At 34.2% G+C, this 25,492-nt stretch overlaps 1 non-coding gene across 1 annotated transcript; it reads left to right on the top strand.

Annotated features, from left to right (window-relative positions):
* Positions 1-23,517: 23,517 nt before the first annotated feature.
* Positions 23,518-23,624, top strand: LOC122126658. Its single transcript, XR_006150991.1, has one exon. It is a non-coding gene; the product is annotated as a U6 spliceosomal RNA (small nuclear RNA).
* The last annotated feature ends 1,868 nt before the right edge of the window (positions 23,625-25,492 follow it).

Raw genomic sequence — 25,492 nt, 5'->3', positions numbered from 1 at the left:
GTCTCAGCTCTCAGCCTTCTTAGTAGCTAGGGTTATAAGCATGAGCCACTGGCTCCTAGCTACACAATTATTTTTTACTTAGCTATGAAATATTGGTTGATAATCTCATTCATTTATATGTTGTGTAATGGTAAAGGCACATCATATCCATTAATTTCTGCATATAACATTTCTTTTTAGTGAGAATGCTCAAAAAATTATCTTCTGGCTGGGATGAAATATCTATCCTTACCTATAATCACTTTGCTTCTTGTGGTATACTATTAATATATTTAATTTTAGTCCTGGATGTCTGCTAATTAAAGTTACATAAAACATGAATTGTAAAGTGAAAGAAATTCATGGTTCCATTACTTGTTTTAAGAAAACAATTATGCCTTTTGTTTCCAATTATATTTCTGTGGGAATGTGTAATATTGATTGATTTAATTGTTAAAATTTATAACAGTTACATTATATCAAGTTGATTCAAATTTGTTTGGTCCTGGGGCTTGAACTCAGGATCCCTGAGATTTGTTGCAATTTTTTAACAATTTATCATTTCAGTCATGCCTTACTTTTTGCCATGCTTTTTGCTGATTAATCAGAGATAAGATTATCAGGGAGTTTATTTTGTGGGCTGCCTTCAAAGAGCAATATTCAAATCACAGCCTCCCAACTAGCTAGGATGAGATACTTGAGCCACCTGCTCCCAACTTCTATTCACCACTTGTATATGGGCTTTCATAGACTAAATTGTTTTACATTTTTATTGAGTTCAACTCTTTCGTTTTCCTTTCCTATAATTTTAATGCCAAATTTAAGACTGCATCATCTCAAAATTGTCGAAACATCTTCCCTTGCTTTACATTTACATCACTCTTTTTGTTTTATGTGCCACGTTTTAATCCTGCTTGAAGTTACCTTTTGAATAAATTGTTATGTTTAAGTCAATATTCACTTTTGAATTTTCCCAAATACTGCCTAACCTATCACCTCTTATTAAACAGAACATCATTCCACAAATGTTTGGTTTTACCCCTTATTAAATATTCCTTGATAATATTTATGTGGACCTAATCTGGTGCCCTATAGACCCATTGAGCTGTATAATCTTTGCTCTACAAATATAACAATTTTACACTAATAGCTTTAATATTTTACAGAGAAATGTATTCCAGTTTATTTTTCTTTGTCAAGGACTCAAAGAGTGCTAGGCAGTTGTTTTTAGAAATTGTCATAAACTGTGAAGCTGAGCGCTGTTGGCTCATGCTTGTAATCCTAGCTGCATAGGAGGCTGAGATCTGAGGATTGTTGTTGACATATGGCTGGAATGGGAATGTCCTTAAGACTCTTATGTCCAATTATCCACCAGAAAACCAGAAGTGGCACATTTGCTCAATGAGTAGAGCATTCACTTCGCCAGGACCAGATTTCAAGCCCCATGAATGACCAAAAAAAGGGAAGAGACAATTTATACCTTTTCTCAATTGTATCCTCCAATCCACAAAAATTATGTCTCCATTTGTTTAGATTTTTGCTTTTATATTCAGCATTGTATAATTTTGAATCATGGTGAGTAAATAGCACTTTAATATATTTTGACCATGTGTGAAGGTAGCACAAAGAAATTCACAGAAAACAGTTAGATATAAAGGGCAATGGGAATGAAGAAAGCCAGAAACGGGTTTATCAGGCCCTTCATCCATATGTGAGAGTGTAAGATATTTCAATAAGATATCTTCATATAATTAATATACACCAATTAATAACTATCTTCCAAAGGCTTTGGTATTCAAGTATGACATAAAGGATAAATACACATTCTGTGGTGAAATGAAAGAAAGATAGATGAGAAAATGCATACTTATAATGATTGTGTAAATAAACTAAGAAATTCAGTCAACATTCTGAGGGCTCATGGCTCATTGGACTCGAAGGTTGCTGGTATCTAAGATAATTCTAAAATGTTAGACATGATCCTGTCTTTAAGACTGCTTAATACTATTGTTTTTTGAGTCAGTATTATTTTTCTTGTTGCTGGTTGTGGTGGTGGTTCTGGGCCTTGAACCCTTGGCTTGGGCGCTGTCTCTCAGCTCTTCAACTCAAGTCTAGAGCTCTACCACTTGAACCATAGTACCACCTCCGGCTTTCTGGTGGTTTATTGGAGATAAGAGTCTCATGGACTTTTCTTGCACAGGCTGGCTTTGAACCATGATCCTCAGATCTCATCTTCCTGAGTGCCTAGGATTACAGGCTTGGGCCACCAGCGCCTGCCTCCTCTTTACAACATCTTAAACATAAAATAAAAAAAAGTAAAATCAATAAAGGGCATATTTGGCAAATAAAGTAAAACGATAACTTACAGACAAATGAAAATAATAATATATGTATATGTATATAAACATGTATGTACACATCTGTATATTCTTATATATGTATACATATATAGGTCTTTGAATATGTACACATATATGTATGAATATATGCATATGTACATGTAGTGTGTTCACGTATACATTTATTGAAATAGACTTGAATCAGAAATATATTAAGAGCATATTAATGCCAATGAAATACTTTAACCATCCTGAATAAGTTATCCAAATATCCAAATACATATCTCTATAGTAATATAACAACAATCAAGGAACATATGGAAAGATCATAACATACCTAGACATTGCATACAATATACACATGCATACAAAACAATATGTTCTATCCATGAGAAAAATGTACATGGACTTACCTTGGAAACAGTGATATTACATGGGAGAAAGGGATAAAATAGACTACATTTTCTAATTATATGAGGTTTTAAAATAGGCATATCTGTAGAGGTAGAATATGAAATAAGAGCTGCTCAAGGGGAGAGTAGTTTGAAATGATGACAGGAAATAACTATTAGTAAATATTTGAGTATTTTGAGAGGGTAGGAATGATAAAATGTTCCTGAACTGAAGGTGATGTTCTTACTCCAACTCTTCAACATTCTAAGAATCATCGTACTTTATTGAAGAATTACAGATTGTATTTGCATTAACCTTAGGAAAATTTTTAGAATAGTAGTGGGTGAATCTGAGAGATAATTTAGAATTTAAAATCACAGAATTCTATAATGCACAACTTTAGTATGTTGATGAATTAGACTATCAAGAAAATATGATCTGTGATATATCCTCTGAGTGACTATACATGACATTAAGAGCCAGTGAATATTCTACAAATTCATGTAAATTGAGCTATGAGATAGGATTGAGAAGGATGAGGGATAATGATCATCAAGATGAATTGTATTGGCCATGGAATGTGGCTTAGTGGTAGATGCTTGCGTTGCATGTATGAAGCCTTGGGTTTGATTTCTCAGTACTACATAAACAAAGAAGCAGGAATTGGCACTATGACACAAGTCATAGAGTACTAGCATGAGGAAAAGAAGCTCAAGGACATTGCCAAGGCATGAATTCAAGTCCCAGGAGGAGGCAAAAAAATAGTGCATTTTATTAAGCGGCTCATGGCTGTAATCCTAGATAATCAGGAGGCAGAAAAATGAGGTTTGAAACCAGCCCAGGCAAGAAAGACTGTGATATTCTTATCTCCAATTAAATCTCAGAAAAATCAGAAAGTACTGCTGTGCCTCAAGTGATAGAGTTCTAGAATTCATCCAAGGAGCTCAGGGACAGCCCCCAGACCCAGAGTTCAAACGTCAGGAGAGGAAAAAGAAAAAAAAAACAACCTCAATATACACTGTTAATATACTTCTTTGTCAAACAGCAAGTGCCACACAACTACTTAAAGTTAATTAAAAATATGATAAAATACAAGTCATTTTGGGAACCAGACAAAGATAGTATACACGGGACAAAGTAAATGTTATATCATGCAGTTTGAATTGAAATTTTTTCTATAGTCTTCTTACATCATTTATGAAATTGACAATACAGCCAATTATACGTCAATTTCCTTGAGGAACAGATTGTATTCTGCTGCCTTTTATACGAAATCATAGAGGTGATTTTTTGACACGTATTGAACTATATCTGATATTTTAAAGTGGATTTGTCCTAATATAATATTAATTTAATCAATCATTTCATTAGGGTGATGTAGGTTAGATTTTTTTCCATTAAATCTTATCCCCTATAATAAATGAGAGCATGCTGCGAGAGTCTCCTATCAATATGAAAAAATACTTTATAAAATTAACTTAAAAGGGGGAAAGATTAAACTTGACTTCTGATTTTATATATTTCAGATTATGTTTCTTATCCTCATTGACTTGGGTTGGTGGTGGCACAATACCCCATGTTAGGAATATGTGTTGGAATATGTGTATTCATGGAAGCCAGGAAGTAAAGAAGTGGTATAGGAGTGGGAGAGGGAGAAGGAGGAGGAGGGAAGAGAGAGAGGAAGAAGGAAAAGAAGAGGGAGAAGGAGACACAGAAGAAAAAGAAGGAAGAAGAGGAAAGGACTTTGATCTTAACATCTTTGATCACAAGTTCTCAGTGACCAAATCTCTACAACTATGCCCACATGAAAGGATTCACCTCTTTATGGCAACTTATTGAAAGCTAATTATTAATCTCAATCCTTTATGATTTCAGATTTAATTTCTAGAGTGGTGGGTAGATATTTCTATACATTGTGATAACTTCTGTTCCTAAATATTTACTTGAATTAATCAGAGAAGCTATTTGGCATGGAGGTGGTTTGGTTATACCATTGCTGTAGAAATATTTTGAGTGCAAATACATTTTATTTAACAGATAAGGAAGCTTCAGAGATTTCATTTTGTGACTTTTAAAATGACTATTTCATCTAACTCATAATGACTTTAATTTTTCATAATTTTATGACATTTCTATTCAAGTTTTTGTCATCTATAGTTAGGTTCCTTCTTTCTAGTTGAAGGAAAAATAAATACTATCACAATCATTTATTTCTTAATTATTCTATAGAGTAGGAATAATATGAATTTCCTACCATTCAAAAATAAGTTATATTCAAGTCTATAGGAATAATTGCATAAGTAATTGAATATCTTTCTTTATCTCATATGGAGATTGATTCAATTTCTAAAAATCACTGTTGACATAAAATACATGACATTCAGTGTTTCTCTGAAATGACTCAGTACTCAAACTTCAGAAATAAATGATCAGTAATTAAGATTTTTATATACTCAAAAAATGTATGAACCTATATTTTATGTCAAAAAAGTTTAGGTTTAAAAGAAGAGAAAATCATGTGACCACAGTAGATAATATTTAATTTAATGAAAAATTACTTCATTCACCCTGACACAGCCTATTGCTTTTAGCTTACATGAGAAATTTGATTAACTATCCCTTCATCACTATTGAATATTAGATTATTTCAATTTGTGCAAAGATTCTGTCATTTAAACCTTTGAGTGTATATTTTTTCATAAAAATGAAAAATTTTCTCACACTGCAGGTGCAGATTCAATAACTAAATAAATATCTAAATGTTAATTTGTTAAATTGAGCCTCTAGAATTCAAATAACAAGAAATTTATTTATTCTTACATACGTTATATCATTGCTGAATATGGGTATCTCAAGCTTGTAATCCTCACTACTCAGGAAGCTGGGGTTCAAAGTCAGCCTTGACAACAAAGAAATCATCTTATATATATGTTACAAACAGTTACAAAAAAAAACATTTGAATACTTATTTTGGCGTCTATTTCACCTAACATCAACTTATCTGACCTTTGCTGCTTGTCTCAGACATGTCCCTCCCCCACTGCTTTCATTGTGTTTGATGTGGGTATAATTTGTGGAGGGGAAAGGAAAAACAAATGGTTTAAATAAGGATAGAAGTGGACCCATTGCAACTATGAGGTGTAAAAGTCGTTATGTTGAAAAACGAACTTTACAACTTTGGCTGGGTGAGGGGCGGAGGAGGGTAGATGGGAAGGTTGGGAAGGGGAAACAAAGGAGGAGGCAACAATGCTTGATAAGAAATGTATTTATTACTTTGCCCATATAATTATAACTCCTCTGTACGGTATTTTCACAATAAAAAAATAAAAATAAATTTAAAAAGCCAGACTTGGCAAGAGTTTGTGAGTCGCATCTCAAATAATCACACACACATCACAACACACGCACACACACACAAAGCCAGAAGTGGATTTGTGTCCTAGAGCAATGTCCTTGCTAGGAAAAAAAAAAAAATCAAGGGATAGGTCTGGAGTTCAAATCACAAGAACAAAACACACACAATATTATGTATAAATGCTTATTTTACTTTGAAAAAATAACCAATATCATGGAAAGTAATATTTGATACTTATCCTGAAACTTTGTGAAGTTGTTTTTATTACAATTTGTCTGAAGATACAACATAGGTTATTAAGATTAATATTAATATGGTATATTTATAATTACTCATAACACCTTGGAGTATAACAGTTGGTATTTTTTCTATAGCCATAAAAACTAGTCTGAGTAAAAGAAAGAAAGGAAGAAAGGAAGAAAAAGAAGGTAAGAAAAGAAAGGCAGAAAGAGAGAGAGGGGTAGGGATGGAGGGAAAGAAGGAAAAAGGACAGGAGAAAAGAAGGAAGGAAGGAAAAAAGGAAGGTATTAAGGAATGAAGGAACGAAGAAAGAAGGAAGGAGGGAGGAAGGAAGGGACAAAAACAATTTAATTTATAAAATCTGCTATTTAGCCCAATATAAACTTGTAACTAACCCTTTAGTAAATGCAGGTTTGCAATTTTCATTTCTCTACATGTTCCCCATGCATGAATGAAACCAACAAATGAAGGTTCAGAAATAACCAGGTGACTCTGTTTGCATCTGTAGTAAATATTTATGCAAATCTTTTTCTCATTTTCCATCCATCATCAAATAATTATTTGCAAACAATTTATATTTAGTTATAAATATTCTAAAAATTGAGGTAACCAAGGGATGTCAATATATTATATAATGTGAATACTAGTAATTATAATGCTATCAACATTAGTATTTATGTCATATGAATTGTAACAATTTTATTATGTATTTTATCAGAGAAATTAGCATACTCTGATTTTGATGTTTGTGGGAGTCCTAATAGCGGACAGTAATTAAAATGAAAGGAGATCTGTATTTGTTGGCACAAACGAATATTTTTGAAAGCAATTAACACATTGGAGATTGTTCAAATACATCAGAAGGGCCTTAGAAAGGCTGTACCACGTTAACATGGTTACCTATGATGTGATTCAAGAGCCACTAAAAAATCATACTTCATTTTGCCATTACTATAATTATTCCCATTTTAAGAAGAATCATTCACATTATGTACATGATATAATCTTGTCCTTAATTTATTATGTTCTATGATATAACATCCAAATGTACACCACACCGAGTTAAAGCAAAAGTAGCAAAGTGTTTTGGACGATGTAACTCCTTCCAGATACACATGTTAAAATTCTATTCTCCTTTCTGGTGACATTAGAATCAACCCTTCAGTGTTGACCCTGCAATAATGATCCTGACGAAAGAAGCCCAATATAATTACTCTTCCATGTGAAAGTCCAGCAAATAGATTATAATGAATCAGAAAGTAGACCCCCATAAGACAAAGAATTGCTTTGAATAACCAATTTTAAAATCAATGTTTAAGCTTCTAGAGTGCGGAAAATATACTCCTTTTAAGCCACTTACTTTGAAATATTTTAACAGCCCAATGGCTGACAAAAAGCAAAGTTCTGATTTAAATTTCACAAATTCTGATAAAAAAAAAGATTCATAAGGTTTTATTATTTGAATTTTATTCTCCAAGTCTCCGGGTTAAAAATATTTTTAAATGGGAATTTAATTGAAGTTCAACTTTCTATTCAACTATCATAATTAATTTTTTGAATATTTTTATTATCTTTAGTTGTACAAAGGATTTGCCATTCACTGAAACAGTGCATGGATACAGGGCATCTTGATCAATGTCACCCCTTTCAACACTCTCATCCACCCCTACTAATCAACCCCAATCCTTATGTATCTCATTATTATTTTATGGAATTTCTCGCCATATAACAAAGCAGTTTATGTGTACAATGCACCTGGAATTGTGTTACCACTTCAACATCTTCAACCCCATTTCACACTACCCATTGCTTTGTATATTTCAATTCTGGGAAGTATACAATGGATTCTTGCCTGTATTCTATCCTTTTCCCCTTCAATTTCCTACCACTCTCACATTGCCCCCCACTATCCTCTCTTACACTACACATTTACTGGTATTTATTTTGGTGGGCTTTGACTTATCCTTTTAAGAGAATTATAGTATTTTCACTCTCCACAGACTCTGACACTTCAGATAATTCATTTGTACCTCCTTGCCTACCATCCAGTGTGTTTACTTTTACATTTATAGACACTCCTATCTACCACAAGTGAGGAAAGTCATGCAAACTAAGTTTCTCTGGGTCTGCTTTATTTCACTTAATATTATTTCTAAGTGTTTCATTTTTCCTTTAGAATGGTGCAATATTATTCTTTCCGATGGATGAACAGAATTCCATTATGTATGTATTTATATGTTTGTATATATATGTATCTATGTTTGTATACATACATTTATATACTTACGTATATACTTGTAAATTGGGACCAATAAAATTAGATATATGTATATATATATATATAATTATATATACATATATAATTCTTGATCTCTTTTTTCAATGAGAGGCATCTGGGCTGATTCCATATGTTGGCTACAGAAAATAATGCAATAATGAACATGATTATGCTGGTAGCTTCAGTGTGGGCATGTTTCTGCTCTATTGGATAAATTACCATAAGTGGAATTGCTGGATCATAGGTAGGTAGCTCTCTATTCAGTTCTGTGAGCAATTTCCATAGTGTTTTCCAAAGTGATTGAACAAGATTACATTCAACCAACAGTGTAATAGAGTTTCCTTTAGTACACATCCCTATCAGTATCTGTGATTGTTCGTTTTTTCATAATGACATTTTAAGAGGGGTGAGATGGATCTCAGGTTTGTTTGGATTTGTATTTCTTTTTTGGAGAGAGATGTGTCTATTTTTCATTCTTACTTCTTTTTCTAAAAAGTTATCTTTAAGTCTTTATCCCATATATTAATTGGGTTCTTTTTTATTTGAGGGTTTATTTTTGTTGGGTTTAACTTTTTGATCTCTAAATATGGGTGAGTTATGAAAACACTTGTCTAATGCTTAATTAGTAAAAATATTCTTCCATTCTGTTCTCTTTCTATATATCCTGCTAACTTTTTCCATTGCCATGTAGAAACTCTTCAGTATGATGCGATTCTATTGATCCAGAAAGAATGATATTACACCATTCATAAGGAAATGGAAAGACTTGGAACAAACTTATATTAATTGAAGAAAGACAGACTCAAAGAAATATAGGTTGCCTAATTTCCCTCATTTGTTGTAGTAGAACGTGCCTCTAATTCTACAAGTAAACACAGTTGGATGGTAAAAGAGAAATCATTATACTTGGACATGATACATTTTATGGGATTGTAAACATTTATACAGTGAGATCAAAGGAGGATCACAAAGGATCAATAGCTGTACGAATATTATCATATAAAATAATGTTCATTAAAATAATCTCCAAGAAATGTTTATGAGAGTTTGTTTATTATTTTGCATTTTTCTTCAGTGTTCTGATGCCATTTTTTAAATTTCTGCACCTTTGGTCTTATATGTACGTTTGGATAGGGCAAGGGGGAATACAGAAATGGTGGGACAAAGTCTTAAATGCAGCAGTGCTACTCAATAGACACTACATTGCAAATGAAATATACAACTTATGCGAGAGGGAGGTTGAAAGGGAAAAACTGGGAGAACATGAGTGAAGGGGTGACACTGTTCAAAAAGAAATGTGCTCATTATCTGACTTATGGAATTGTAACCCTTCTGTACATCATATTTACAAATTAAAAATGGACCTCATAAACAGGCTGGAGGAGCTATACTAAATTAGATAAAATTGGCTTTAAAATAATAGTGGTATGAAAGTAAAAAGAGACAAAGAAGGACATTAAATATTGACAAAGAAAACTCTCCATCAGAGGGATGTAACAATTTTAAATATCAATGTCCTGAATCCTAGAGCTCACAAATTCATTAAAGAAATATTGCTTACACTAAAAACATGCATACATCCAAATAAATTGTTGGTTGCTTGAACAAATCATTCTTAACTCTGGACAGGCCATCCAGGTAAAAACTTTGCAAAAATCTTTAGAGCTAAATATCTGTTTTGACAAGTTATACCTAACAGATATCTACAGAGTATTTCACCTACTAGTGTCATAATATATATTCCACTCAGCAACCCATGGAATGTACTTCAAAGTAGATCATATCTTAGGTCACAAGGAAAATCTTTCAATATTGAAAAATAAAAATGAAATTACTCTTCGTATCCTGTCAGACCATGATGGGACCAAATTAGATCTTGACATCAAATGGCATCACATAAGATTCTGAAACTCATAGAGACTGAATAACACATTGCTAAATCATCAGTGAGTCACGGAAGTGATAAGCAGGGAAGTTCCAACGTTTATGGAATTCAGTGGAAGTGAACACACAAAATACTACCTCCTCTGGGAAACAGCAGCAGCACAGACAATATTCAGAGGAATATTTATAGCTTTGAGTATGTACATCAACAAATTAGACCAATTTTTTAAATTTTTTATTGTAAAGATAGTATACAGAAGACTAAAGTTACAGGAGTAAGGTAATGAGTACACTTCCTATTGAGCATTGTTACCCCCTCCATTGTTTTCCCCCTACCATCTCTTCCCTCCCTACCTTCCCCGAGGTTCTTTTTTTTTAATTGTGATTAAGTGATTACATAATTTCCCAAATTTCACAGTATTGTGAAATAATGATTCTCATTTAAATTCACAAGTTCATTCTAACTTTCCTGGAGCAAATTGTCTATTACCGTCTATAACATATAACGGTGTACACATATACAACATACATTTCATCAGCAGCGTGGGGATATTTAGTAGTGGTTTGACCAGATGAGTGGGAGTTCTTTGTTTCTTAAGTCCTGTTAATTTTGTCGTAACACCTAACATTTTGGATTTAGCATCCACTTATCAGTGAGACCCATATACCATTTGTCTCTTTGCTCTTGGCTTACCTCGCTCAACATGATTCCTTCTAGCTCCATCCATTTCCCTGCAAATGCCATTATTTTGTCATTTCTAATGGCTGCATAATATTCCCTTGTGTATAGATACCACAATTTTTTTATCCATTCATATGTGGTGGGGCATCTGGATTGTTTCCATATCCTAGCTATTGTGAACAGTGCTGCAATAAACATGGAGGTGCACGTGTCTTTGTATATTGGTTCCTGTTGTTCAGGGTAGATGCCTAGAAGTGGTATTACTGGGTCGTAAGGGAGGTCAGTCTTTAGCTTTCTAAGGACCCTCCAGATTGCTTTCCAAAGTGGTTGTATAAGTGTACATTCCCACCAGCAGTGTAATACGGTTCCTCTTTCTCCACATCCCCTCGAGCATTTGTCGTCGGCTGATTTGTGGATGTGAGACATTCTGACTGGGATAAGGTGGTATCTCAGGGTTGTCTTTATTTGCATTTCCTTCACCACCAGGAATGATGAACATTTCCTCATGTGTTTCTTTGCCATTTTTAATTCTTCATCTGAGAAGTCCCTCTTTACTTCCCTTGCCCATTTAGTAATTGGTTTGTTAGGTTTGGGAGGGATTAGTTTCTTGATTTCGCTGTATATACAGGATGTTAACACCTTGTCTGATATATTGCTGGTAAATATTTTTTCCCAATTAGTTGGTTGTCTTTCTAGCTTGGTTGCGATAGATTTAGCTGTGCAGAAGCTTTTTATTTTAAGGTAGTCCCATTTGTCGAGTCTCTCTCCAATTTGTTGTGACCCTGGGCCTCTGTTCAGGAAGTTCTTTCCTGTGCCTTTTAGTTCAAGTTTCTCTCCTACTCTGGCCTGCAGTAGTTTCAGAGATTCAGGTTTAATGTTAAGGTCTTTAATCCATTTTGAGTTGATGTTGGTGCATGATGATAGACTTGGGTCCACTTTTAGTTTTCTGCATGTGGCCACCCAATTTTCCCAGCACCAGTGGTTGAAGAGGCTGTGTTTCTTCCATTGTATGTCTTTGGCTCCTTTGTCGAATATCAGCTGGCTGTAGGCCTGTGGATTTATTTCTGGATCTTCTATTCTGTTCCATTGGTCTTCGGGTCTGTTTTGTGCCAGTACCATGCTGTCTTTGTTATTATAGCTCTGTAGTAGAGTTTGAAGTTTGGCATGGATACCCCTCCCATGTTGTCTTTATTCCCTAGAATTGTTTTGGCAATTCTAGGTGGTTTTTTTTGTTCCATATGACTTTTTGGACTGTTTTCTGTATTTCAGTGATGTACGTCATTGGGATTTTAATAGGAATTGCATTGAATTTGTATATTAATTTTGGAAGTATTACCATCTTTACTATGTTAAGTCGGCCTATCCAAAAGAATGGGAGGTCTTTCCATTTCCTAGTGTCTTCTGCAATTTCTTTCTTTAACTTTATATATTTTTCATTAAATAGTTCTTTTACATCATTGGTTAGGTTAATTCCTAAATATTTTATTTTTTGGGAGGTTATTTTGAATGGGGTTGCTCCCTTTATTTCCCTCTCTTCTTGTACATTGTCAGTGTACAGGAAGGCAACTGATTTTTGTGGGTTTATTTTGTATCCTGCTACTTTGCCGAAGTGATTTATGATTTCTAAGAGTTTGGGGATGGAGTTTTTGGGATTGTGAAGGTATAGTATCATGTTGTCTGCAAAAAAGGATAGTTTAACTTCTTCTTTCCCTATGCGGATCCCTTTAATGTCTTTTTCTTGCCTTATTTCCCTTGCTAAGGGTTCCAGGACTATATTGAAGAGGAGTGGAGATAGTGGGCATCCTTGCCTTGTTCCTGAATTTCCCTTTGGCTTAATTTGAGTGATTTTTCCATATCTGTCATTTTTTGGTCCAGCTGGTGTATTCTGTCTTCTGTATCTGACACTCTACCTTCCATTTCGTTCACACTGTTGACCATGGCTTCTATTGAGGTTTGCATGGAGGAAATGGATTCCTTTATGGATTCGATGTTGGTTCTCAAAGTACTGATCTCACCTCTTAATGAGGTATATATTACCTCTAATTTGGCATTTATCTCACTTCTTACTGAGGTTTGTGCAGCTTCTATTTTTGCATGCATCTCCTGTTTGATATCCTGTATCTCTTTTGATTTAAGAACAATCTTAAATAAGCACTAATGATGCACCACTAAGTCTTTGACAAATCAGGAAAAACAAAACCAAAAACCAGTAGACAGAAATAATACAAATTAGATTAAAGGAATAAATGAATCAGTCTCAAAAAAATGCAATCATAATTGACTTTTATCTACTAGTAGCTCAAAAATTCGCCCAATGAATGTCAATGTAGCTATTTTCAGAGATAGACTCAACCAGCTCAAACCAGTGAACAAAACAAACTTTTAGGATTCTAAGAAATAACATTTTGTTTGCCTTTTTAACAGAAATTTACTCTGTTGTTCTTATTAAGGTGATTTATAGATAGATTACAATTACAAGGTCAGGTAATGAGAACATTTCCTTTTGTGAAATGTCTTCAGTTCCCTCACTTGTTCCCAGTCCCACCCTCCTGTCCCCACCCATGTGTTAAATAGTTCACTTTCATCAATGTTCAATGACCTCCAATGCTGCTATTTTTCACTCTTTTTCCTAAAGCTCTGTGCCCACCCCTCACCTTCCTGAAGACATACAATGAATATACCAGGCATAAGGTAAAAAAGACAGAATTTTCACAAACTATAAAAAACAACAAACACAAAACAAAAAAGAAGTTTTCTGTTTCCGTATCTCATAGTTCGTTTGAGTATGTGTATCTTGTTATATAAATCTAATTGTTTCTTATCATGAAGTCAATTCAGGGATTAAGATGTGATAACATAATTTTGCTTTCTATTTAATGATGCTTTTTATTTTAATATTAAATTTGTAAGTAACACAATTCAAGTCCTAGTGAAATTTGAAAGTTCAGATTTAAATGTTCCAAATGTCTAATAATTCCTTTTTGGCAACCAAAATGAAAAGCAGGCATGTATTATCTTCCAGAATGTCATTATTTCATGTGTAAAAAAAGAAAATAAATGTAATGTTAATTCAGTGGAAATAAGGAATCACATACTTATGCAATGCATCAGTACCATAGATTATGACATTTATTAACAAAATTAACAAAAACTTGTTTTAAGTAGATTACTTAAGACATGAAGCAAGTGATAATTTTCTTTTCTAAGTGAAGTTAGATAGAAATCACAGTCCAAAGATTCCAGAATTCTGTGTGCTTTATACATGTCAATTTACATATATGCTGGGCTCATCTCAACGTTATTTGAAGATAATTGAAAACAGGATTAGAATAAAAAAATCACGCAAATGGTTAGCTCTATTTTGCGATTAAATAGGTCTGTTTTATATCTCTTTATTTTATTTGAAAAATCTGGAAAATTTAAGTAACATAAAAAATAATGAGAAATGAACACCCTTAGCTCCTTAAAAGACAATCATTAAAAAAAGAAATCAACATAGAAAAAACTGAAACTCAGTTTGCACGTGGTCTTTTTATATTTTGGTGCTTTGTTATTGTGGATTATGTGACTATCCCATGAATCTGGGCTCAAATCACAAGGGCTACAGGAAGAAAGTTTCAAAATCTAGAGCAGCTAATACACCTTTGCAATTTTTTGTAGGTTTCACTAAATTCGCAGCTGGAAATCAACTGTACAAAGGAAATAATTCTACTGCTTTGCAGGCAAGAATGTTATGAATAGCATACTGTTATCTTCTTAGATGAAATAAGAAGACCACACTTTAAAAGCTGACTAAATGATCAGCCCTTTGAATAACAGTGCCATTTTTAATGCACTCTAGATAATTCAAATCCTTCATCCATCCACAAGCATTAATGACATTCACAAATCATTGCCGAGGGGAATTTCCAGTTCTATTTGATATTTCAAGTGGATTAGGAGTAACATAAACAATAATGCCAGTTGTTGAGAATATTTAATTTAGAATAAGCAAACAAATCAGATTCAACTCCATAGCATAACCTTTAGGAAAAATGAATTAAGGTATATGGCATGTCCTTTGTAATTTAATTATAGACATTAGGGCAAAATGACAGAAACACTCTACAAGAAGGAAACAGAAGTCTTTGATAAGATATAGTAAAGATTACAAGTAATTTTACCTACAATTTCCATTATATGATCCCCTATTTTTTTCTGTTAATCAGAGACAAAAATATTTTAATTATGATATGAAAAATGCATCACCATGAATAAAAGAAATCAGGGAGTAGATGGCTCAAGTGCTGGTTGGTTCTGTTAAATATTCTCATTATTTTGAATGATCTGGTGTTTTTGTCTGTGTGGAATTATGAATGTATTTTGTGTCTGGGCAGGAAAATTTGATTATTAGATCACTGCTGACACCCAATGTCAGGAATCTAACCTGAGTCAAAGTGGTAAATATATATATGTGCATGTGTGATTGTGTGTGTGCCTGCAAGTCTGTATTTAGAAGGAAGTATCTTATTTACCTCAGGGTATATACATAATTCTATTAGTTATACTTTATTAATGACAGCAGATAAACATAATTAACATTTTGAGACATATGTTTATGTTCCTATGTTTGCATGAACAAACTAAAAAGTTATATTCTTGGTATGAGTTTTGTGGAAGGTCAGCTGAAAGTATAAATATTTTGAGAAAAATGTCAATGGCAATCATTTCAGTGTAGATCAATTTTAGACCACACTTGGAAGGATAGGTAATCGTATATGAAAATGCAACAGTTATTGATTTTCAAAAGCTACACTATTTGAGAAATATTTAGGAAAACAACTTAAATTATGGAAACATAAAAGTAATGTGATTATTTATTGCATACAGTTTTATATTATAGTTTCGTCAAGTAAAAATGCCATTTATTTCTACTGTATAGGAAGGAAAACACTAAATATTACAGTTTGTGCCATATTTCACATTGAGGAGCTTTGTCTATATCAATAAGTTTATTTCTTTTGTTTCTGCTTTCCTATTCATAATTCTGCTTCTCATAGTATTATTCGAAGGACTTTTTCTTTCTGCCAGTTTGGGGTTTGAACATACATCAGGCTCTCAGTTTTTTGTTTTTTGTTTTGCTAACAGTAGTCAGTCTACTATTTGAACCATGGCCCAGCCCAGAAATTTTTGTAGTTAATTGGAGATAGAACCTCATGAACTTTTCTACCAGCCTGAAAGCCATTATTCCCCAAGTCTTGTACTTCTTACTCACTAGGATTATAGAGATGAGTCTTGGATCTGAAGAGTCAAAGACTTTTCGTGTCTTATAGCTTCCACATGTTTGCTAGTAATTGCAATAATAAACTACCACAGATTGGGTAGCATGAACATTGTAAATACATTGTCTCAGAGTTGGTGGAATTAGAACACCAAGATTAGAGTTAGCTTCTGATTCCTCTTTCCTTGGCATATTCAAGGCATTCTGCTTCTCTTGGAGTACACTTCAACTTAAATGCTACCTTTGAGATTCTGTTTCCATATGCAGTCACTTTGTAAGACAATGGGTGTTTTATCTTTAGTCTGATTTCAGTGGGACATAACATATTACTTAATACATAGAAGAAAATCTCTAATATGAAATTATTTGTTTGGGGCTTGGAAGTTATGGTTATACTTTTAAAAAATAGCAAGAGAGGTAAAGGTTTTATGAGAGCTTGTAAGACAAGTATGAAGTCTTGACCTTAGACATGCCACATTTAAATTCCCAGTACTACTGGAGGATTGAACTCAAAACCTATACTTGTGAAATGACATCTCTACTACTACCATACCTACAAATTATAATTTTATTGCTTATTTTGAGGTAGTACCACTATATGCCTGGGCCTGCTTGGACTGAGGTCCTCCTAACACAAGCATAAAACATTTTGCCTGGAACTGGAATCCTCGAAGCTCTTTTTTCCAAGTAGATAATATTATAGATTTGAGCCACTTTATCCAATAAAATTATACAATTTCAAAATATCTTGATATTGCCTATATTTGTGCTTAACATATATAGCTAACCTTAATTTTTTTCCCTCTTTTGTTTAGTACTCTGAGTTGAAAACATTGGCTTTCTTGATATACATGGCTTTGTTTTGGATGGTATCCCACCACAATCAAAAAAGTCTCACAAAAGTTTATGTCAAGAATCATAGAAAAAGAAAGCTTCAGGTTGCAAAAACACTGATCTTTAAGTTATAATTGCAGTATTATTAATAGTGTTAGTCAATGATTGCTTAAGTATCATGAGGAAGGCAGAAATGTGAAAGATGTCAGGTCTCTGTAGAAATTTTGTAGTTGTCACTCCATGTTATCTTCCTACCTTAAAGCTTGTTTTATTAAAACCCTCTAGGTGTATATTGGTTGGATTGATTGGTAATCATCTCTGGAAATTAAGCTGATTTTAAAAGGCTGATGGTGTTAATGGTGTGGTAAATAAAGGAATGATCAGAATGAGCACAGATATTGTCACAGATTGAGCGGACCAGATTAACTGCTAAACAGCAAAAAAAAAAAAGCAAAGTTTCAAGTTTGAGGATCCACATTGGAACATATACAGATAGATAGATAGATACATATAAATATACATATACATACATACATGAAAAATTAAATCTCCAGTAGAATATAAAGAAACTTGGCGTGACAGGTATTAAACTATATCAAACTGGTTGCAGGAAAGGTAGAGTAAAATATAGATAGTTTAGCATAGATTTTGCATATATTTTGTAAAGGATGAAAATTCTTCCTTCATTATATACTTTACAAATATCCTTATTATGTTTTAAGTTTTTTTTGTGAAAATACCATACAGAGGCGTTACAATTACAGGGACAATGTAATGAGTACATTTCTTATAAAGCATTGTTACCTCCTCCTTTCTATGCCTTTATCATCCCTTTCCATCTCCCCTTCCCGACCCTCTCTCCCATCTTGAGCCAAAGTTGTAAATTTCATTTTTCTACATAACATTTTGTACATCTCATCGTTGTACTGGGTCCACCTGTATCCCTATTTAAACAACTTAGTTTTTTCCTTCCCCTCTACAAATTATAACAACATCAAATACAGTGAAAAGTAGGTTAAGTTTTTTTTGTTTTTATATTGTAGTAGGAGCATCTATACAATGCTGAAAATTTGAATTACACAAAATATGCAACATGGGTAGGCACTGGTGGCTCAAAGGTTGAATGCTGAATAGGTCTATCATATTTCTTAGATTTGTCTTGGATGGTTGTATGTTCTTTTTCTATAAAATCTACGCTGTCTTCTATCCTCAGGATTCAATATTCTGCGTGGTCTATTCTACTATCCAGATTTTCTACTTTTTTTTTCTTTTACTTGTAGTTGGTCGGCTTTTATGGCTTCAAATTCTTTGTTGGATCTTTGTTTTAGATCTTGTATGAAATTCTTTACTTCCTTAATTTGATGTTCAGTGTTTATTCTCAAATCACTTAGTTGATTGGTTATGGTTTCCTTGGACTTCTATTCCTTCTGTTGGGATCCATTCAGCATTCCCTTTGTGGACTCCCTGACTTCTTTCAGCTCTCTGTTTACGGATTCCATGAATGCCTCTAGTGATCTTTGTGTATCTTCATCCCGCTCTCTCAATTCTTGTATTACTCTTTGATTAGCTTCCTCACGTTCATGCAATTCCTGTAGTTCTCTTTGACTGATCACAGCTTGCTCACACAATTCCTTTATTTCTCTTTGAGTGTTCTCAAGTTGCACATGCAATTCCTTTATCTATCTTTGAGTAGCTTCCTCACGCTTTGAGCTTCCTGTTTTGATCTTTCATTTGCCTCATCTCTCTCCCTCTCATGCTCACACAGAGTCCTTTGCAGGTTTTCAATCTTTTTACCATGTTTACCATTAGTGTTTATAGAGCTTTGGGGGAGCTCTCCTCTGGATTATTCATTATCTGTTCTCTCCACTGATTATCATGAGTTGGAGTTGAGATACCCGGACGTGCCATTTTTCTTGTGTTTTTTCCAGCTTATTCTGCCCATTTGCAATGAAAGTAACACCAGTTTGTGCTAGAAAACTACCTTAAGGCAAGCATCAACACAGTCTATATTTGCATAGTCAAAAGCCTGAGATAAAATTTAGTTCAACAGATATATTTTTCAACATCAAACAACTATGTATTAATAGTCTATGAACCACAAAGAAGAATTTGGCAAACCAGAAGTTATTAGTTTTAGCGAGAGATGTGGGTATAAATAAGAATAGAAGGATGTGGAAAGGTAGAGGGAGAGCTAACTTACTCCTAATGTCAAAGCAGAAAATAGGTTGGATAGAATGATAGTAGAGACTGGGGAAAAAAGAAAGAAAAAAAAAGACAAGAAAAAATTGTAAAACAAAAATTAAAAATTAAAAAATGAAACACTTAAATTATGCAAATTAAAAACGTAATATTCAGAGAAGGACTGGAATAGGATAAGAGAACGGAAGGGATAGAAAGGAGACGTGAAAAATTAAAATGCTTAAAATTTTATATAGGTATATAGAGGTAGAACGGCTATTAAGGAATTTAAATCTAAAAGGTTTTGAATTCAGTAATAAATTTCTGGATTAAGTGTGTATACAATGGGGGATAAGGTCTTATAATCGACTACAGGTATATCTGATAATGAGCAGAAAAGCGATTTAATCATGCAAAGAAGAAGGAAAGAGAAGAAAAAGTGAAAAGAATGAGACAGAAAAGAAAAAAGGATAAAAAGATCAGTAGAGCTAAACAAAAATGGAAAAAAAGCACACACACAAATATATACCCCTAAAATAAAAATTATAAGAGGAAGAAAAAAAAGTTAATAGAAAACAATTTTTTAAAGTTAAAAATTAAAAATGTTAAAAAAATTTTAATAAAAGGTAACAAAAAAGAGTTATTTGCTTTTTGGGGGTGAGATGGGAAGGTCCTGCATCTCCCTTGTGTCCATAACCAGTCTCTTGTTGGAGTCTCTGGTCTGCTTGTGGTGTTTGATTTTCCTGTAGCTTGGTTGTTTTCTTAAGTCAGTTTGTTTGAGGAGGCAGAAAAATGCTTTGATTTACCCAGGATTTTGTCATCCTCTTCCCAGGTTAGTTCAATGGGAGGGAGATCTGCTTTGAGTATCACAAAACAGGGTGATGGCTGTTTCTTCTAGTTTAGAGATGCTGTAATGGGGCTAGGTTCTTGGTAGAGTTGAGGCCTTTCAGCAAACAGTAGCTTTTCCCTGAGGGGCTAGCTTCTGAAGCAGTCACAGAGCCCAGCCAGGACCATTCTCAGGGTTTATTGTTACTGAATTTCAATTGATTGTCTAGGCTGCTGTAGGGAGAGGCAGCCCCTTGCTCTGTTTACCCAGTGAAGAAAGCCTCTCCTGGGGCTGGCGCAGGCAAGGGCTGGGTGAATTTTCCCTGCATAGAGCTGAGCCTGGCAGGTCAGGGTAGGTTCCTGTGACCTGCTAAATTACTTTTTGTTTTCATCCAAAGACTGAGTTGGAGCTAGCTGCTCAGCGAGGCCTTTGCCAGTATCAGAGATGTAGATCTCCGGTAGTGGGCAGGGAGGGGTGGACTTCCCTTCTCTGCTCCCTGAGAAGGAGTGAGGAAATCATGCTTCTACTCACACAGGAGTCTGGTTCCTGGGTGATCTCTGGTCTGCGATCTGAAGGATGAAGATGTCTGCTCCTTGTCAGTTCTTGCTGGTGTTGAGTAGAATCCTCTCACCTGCTGCCTCTGGCTCCTTTGTCGTAAACTCTCTGTGTTGCAGGTATGGCGCCTACAGCCGCAACCACCCCCGCCACAGCTGCAAACACAGCTGCTGGCAAGTGCTCAGATTTGTCTCCTTGCCCGGTTTTTCCCTCTCTGGCCTAACTCTCTGTACTGTGCTGGCACACTTGGTGTGATTCTCCAGCTTAGGACTTTTCACTGGAGCACTAGAGCTGTTTTCTATGTGAGAGCTTGTTTAGCTTCCAGCTTCTCCTTCGATATCTTCCCTGAAGCATAAATTTAAATTTTAAATGATAAATTATTTTAAAATCGTTTCACTCGGGCACAGGTATGGATAGATAAGTGATGTGGGCAGAATCAGAATTATTCAGAAGTTTGTAAATGGATGCTTACCTAGTTTTCTCTCGGCTGGATCATAAAATACAGACTGTCCTAATTGGAAAAAGTTAGCCTTCCGAGGTTTTCTGCATATAAACACTCCATCAACATTTTATTAGAGGATTATTCAAAATTAGCTATATGTTGATTGATAATGACTGATCATGACAGAAAGTTGAGAGAAAACCATCTACATTTCAGTGAGGTTCTGATTTGTGCTTCACAAACTGTTATGAAAGCTCTACATGAGAATTCTAGCAGCTGCATTTTAAAAAGTCCTTGGGTTGTTACACTTTCTGATATTGTCTCAATTCAAGTACTTCTCCTTGGAGTTCCATACTATTCAATGATGCTGGATTAGCTCCTTGTTACAATTTGCAAACTGGTCTTTTTGATGAAATTTGTGCTTTTCGAAATTGCTCTCCAATTCCATCCTCAAACTGCATACAAAATTTATCTGAAAAAATTTGTATCTGTTGATTGTGCATACATATACTTTTAGTTTTCATTACAAATATAGAATGTAATAAAAATTCTCACAGCAATTATACTGCACTAGCTGGTGGGAGATTCTAATGTAAATAATATACTGTGTTCATGTAGAGATTTAGAGTATCCAAAGTAATAAGCCTGTGGTCCTAAAACCAATACCTTACTTATATTGAGTGACAAATACAACTTCATATAAGTACAGAAGTTTTCCTTGTATGTTTTAATATATATTTTTATTATAAATACTGTACAGAGGGGTTACAGTTACATAAGTAAGGTAATGAGTACATTTCTTATTGAGCATTGTTACCCTCCCCTTTGTTTTTCCCCTACCATCCCTTCCCTTCACACCTCCCCACCTCCCCCATTCACCCATCCTCTGGTAATGTGTCTTGTATATTTCATTGTTACAATGGGTCAACCAGTAACCTTTCCTTATATCATAAATGAAAAAATGCTGGCTTGATTTATGCTGATTCTACTTGTGTAGACACCTCTAAAATCACTGGCCAAATCCAAGAGCACATAAATGAAATGCCATCATTTTTTTTTGTCAGTTGGTATAATTGTGTTCTACACATTTATTGACAGGTTACAAATTATTCTCAAACTTTAAAACATTAAAAATACTTTCTTTTTTTCTTATTTTCTTGGCCAGGAAATCAGCAAGACCTCAGTCAGCATTTCTCACATAGGAATTTTCACAATGGTCAGTTAAATATATATGTAGAGTCCAATTTTTTGAGGACTCACTCATCTGCCTACAAATTCATGCTGGTTGTTGGAAAAAGAGCTCAAGTAAGGATGCCATTTAAAACCTTATAACTTTACTCTTTACCAGGGTATTCTCCTGCTAAATTGGTGGTTGAAAGTGTCTACAAGAGTAAGCAATCCTTGAGGAGCAGGGAGACACCATATGACATACTTACTGAGGTTTCCAAGTGACTTGTTATCACTTGTACTGCATTTTGTAAGTCAAATCTCTCTAAAACTACCAGTTTTAAGAGATCAGAGGAGTGGTAAATGAACTCTTAGAGACAAATACATCTTCAACATATATTGTTTCTAGTATTCAGTTTAAGGCATATTCAACAACTGGTGAAACTTGTGTTGGCTGTAATTATGTGTCTTTCTCCATGTGTGCATGTATACGTGTGTATATGTATGTGTGTGAATAGTAACATACATGCGTACATTATGGCTTATATCATCATTTATTCCTTGCTATCAAATAAAGTAAGGAATCCCTAAAGTTTTAACAGAAACTGTATAGTTAAAGTCTTAACTCTTCACTCTGCTTCTTTACACAAAGACTTTGCAACTTCTCATTAATAAAGTTTCCATAAACTCTGAAATGTACATACTTAGTACTTAATGTCTGTTACCATAAATCTTAAATACTTTATAGAAAAGTTTTATACCTGCCAAACGGTCCTATTTTGGGCATATACAAGCAAAATCCCAAAATTAAGCATATTTAAAACCTTAAAACTTTTAACAAACCTAAACACTTGCTGCAATGTTCATTTTGACAGGTGCCTTGTATAGAATAATTGAATTCTTCCTCCTTCACATCTCTTGAACTACAAATATCTGGAATTATTTTGTTTTTGGCATGTCTATCTTGATTTTATTCCTAAATGTGTGCTTATGTAAGAAATATATGATTCTAAAATTTCACAACAATTCCTTTGAACTTAATTTTGTTGAATTGTCTAGTTTAATAAAATCAATAAAAATTATACTTTATATAATAAAATGTTCTGTGCTCAATTTAGCATCACATACACTAACATTGGAATAATACAGAGAAGATTAGCATGCCCCCTGTGCAAGTATGTCATGAAAATTTGTGTAGCATTCCATATTTTTACAACAACAGATGCTGAAAGGTGTGTGGTCACAAGGGAATCGTACTGCATTCTTGGTGGGAGTGTAAACTTGTTCAAATACTTTGGAAAGCAGTATGGAGGTTCCTCAAAAGACTCTACATAAAACTCCCGTATGACACAGTAATCCCACTTTTGGGGATTTACCCAAATGATCATAAACAAGACCGTACTAAAACTACCAGCACAACTATGTTGATTGGAACATTATTTATGATAGCTAAGATATGAATCCAAACCAAATGCCCCCATTAGATGAATGGATCAAGAAAATACGGTATATTTACACAATGGAATTCTATGCCTCCATCAGAAAGAATGACATCGCCCAATTTGTTAGGAAATGGAAAGACTTGGAAAAAAATTTATTGACTGAAGTAAGCCAAGTCCAAAGAAACATAGGTCCCATGATTTCCCTTATTTTCAATAACAAATGTATGTCTGGGATAAGCAGAACAGTTCAAAAGATATGTGCATATAACCAGATAAAATGATGTTAAAGAAATTGAACCCCAAAATAGGGACACAAGTGGTTTTTTGTTTCTTGCTATTGTTTCTCAGGTACTTATAATGTGTGATGTCAATTTTTTGTTTTTTTGTATGTTTCTCCCCACGATATAACCCCTGTTTTCTCTGTATTTGAAGTTGGTGCACTTACATCTTGTATGTATGCTTCTCTAATTTGGGGAGGGGAAGGGAAAAAATGCTCAAATAGGGATACAGGTTGACCCATTGTAACAATGAGATGCACAAGACACTATGTTGAAAAATGAACTTTACAATTTAGGCGGAGGAAGGAAGGGGGAGGGGAGTGTACTTGTGGAGGTGGGAGGGAAGGGATGGTATGGGAAATATAAAGGAGGAGGTTACAATGCTTGTTAGGAAATGTACTAGTTTCCTTGTTCTTGTAAATGTGACTCCTGTGCACAGTATTATTACAATAAAAAACATATAAAAATGTTCTGAGATGGAAGAGTTTATTTCCTGTATTTTACCCATATAATATCGTTAACAAAGAAATTAATGCAGAACACTGATATGACGGTAATTTGAATAAATGTGTGTGTGTTAGTAAGGCAGCGCTCAAGGAAACACGCGCGTGCATGTGAACACACGCCATGCATGTATATTGGCGTGCTCAGAGTTTAAAATCAGGGCTTCAAGGTCTTGCTAGGCCTTTCCTATCTAGATTGGTGAGCTACTATATAAGCTGCATCTCAATTCCTGGCTCTTTGCTAGTTCATTAAACATTTTGAAAAATAATTTCATGAAGTTTTTTTTTTGGCCCTGATTGGCTCCCAAGTGTTATCCACAGAAATCAGACTCCAGAGCAAATATTCAGAGTAGATAGGATTATAGGTGTGACCAGCCAGCACAAGGCTTTTAGAACAATTTTAAAAAATAAAAGAAAATTTACTTCATGAGGGCCTGTATTATCATCTCCTAATTTGAAAGTCTTTTGAAGTGAGTATATGTCAGTTTGGGAATTGTTAAAAGATAGTAAGTGATGATATTTAAAAGTTTTAGTACTTTTTAAAAATGAAACTGGAACTGTGTGACAGAAGAAATTTGGCTGTCTTCTGACCTCAATTTGTAAGCTCAGCTCTGTGTATGATAACCCAATGTCACCAACACATTCTGTGTTGAAGACAAAATGTGATAGAAAACAATCACCAAGGGCAATATTTGCTATGCTATTATTTCTTGGACAAAATGAATATTGAATTGAGAGTGTAAGAGAATGGAGAGATTTTACCCACCTTTTTGGTATTGCTGAAAGACTTTTGGAAACTTTGACTCATTTCCTTCCTCACTGTGTGTGTCTTTGGGCCATGCACTTAGTGTCTTTAA

This window comes from Dipodomys spectabilis, unplaced genomic scaffold (assembly GCF_019054845.1).
Source record: "Dipodomys spectabilis isolate Male_0828 unplaced genomic scaffold, ASM1905484v1 ptg000287l, whole genome shotgun sequence".
In the NCBI taxonomy this organism is placed as follows: Eukaryota; Metazoa; Chordata; class Mammalia; order Rodentia; family Heteromyidae; genus Dipodomys; species Dipodomys spectabilis.
The sequence above is the reverse complement of the archived record's forward strand: the minus strand, read 5'-3'. Positions and strand labels throughout refer to the sequence as shown.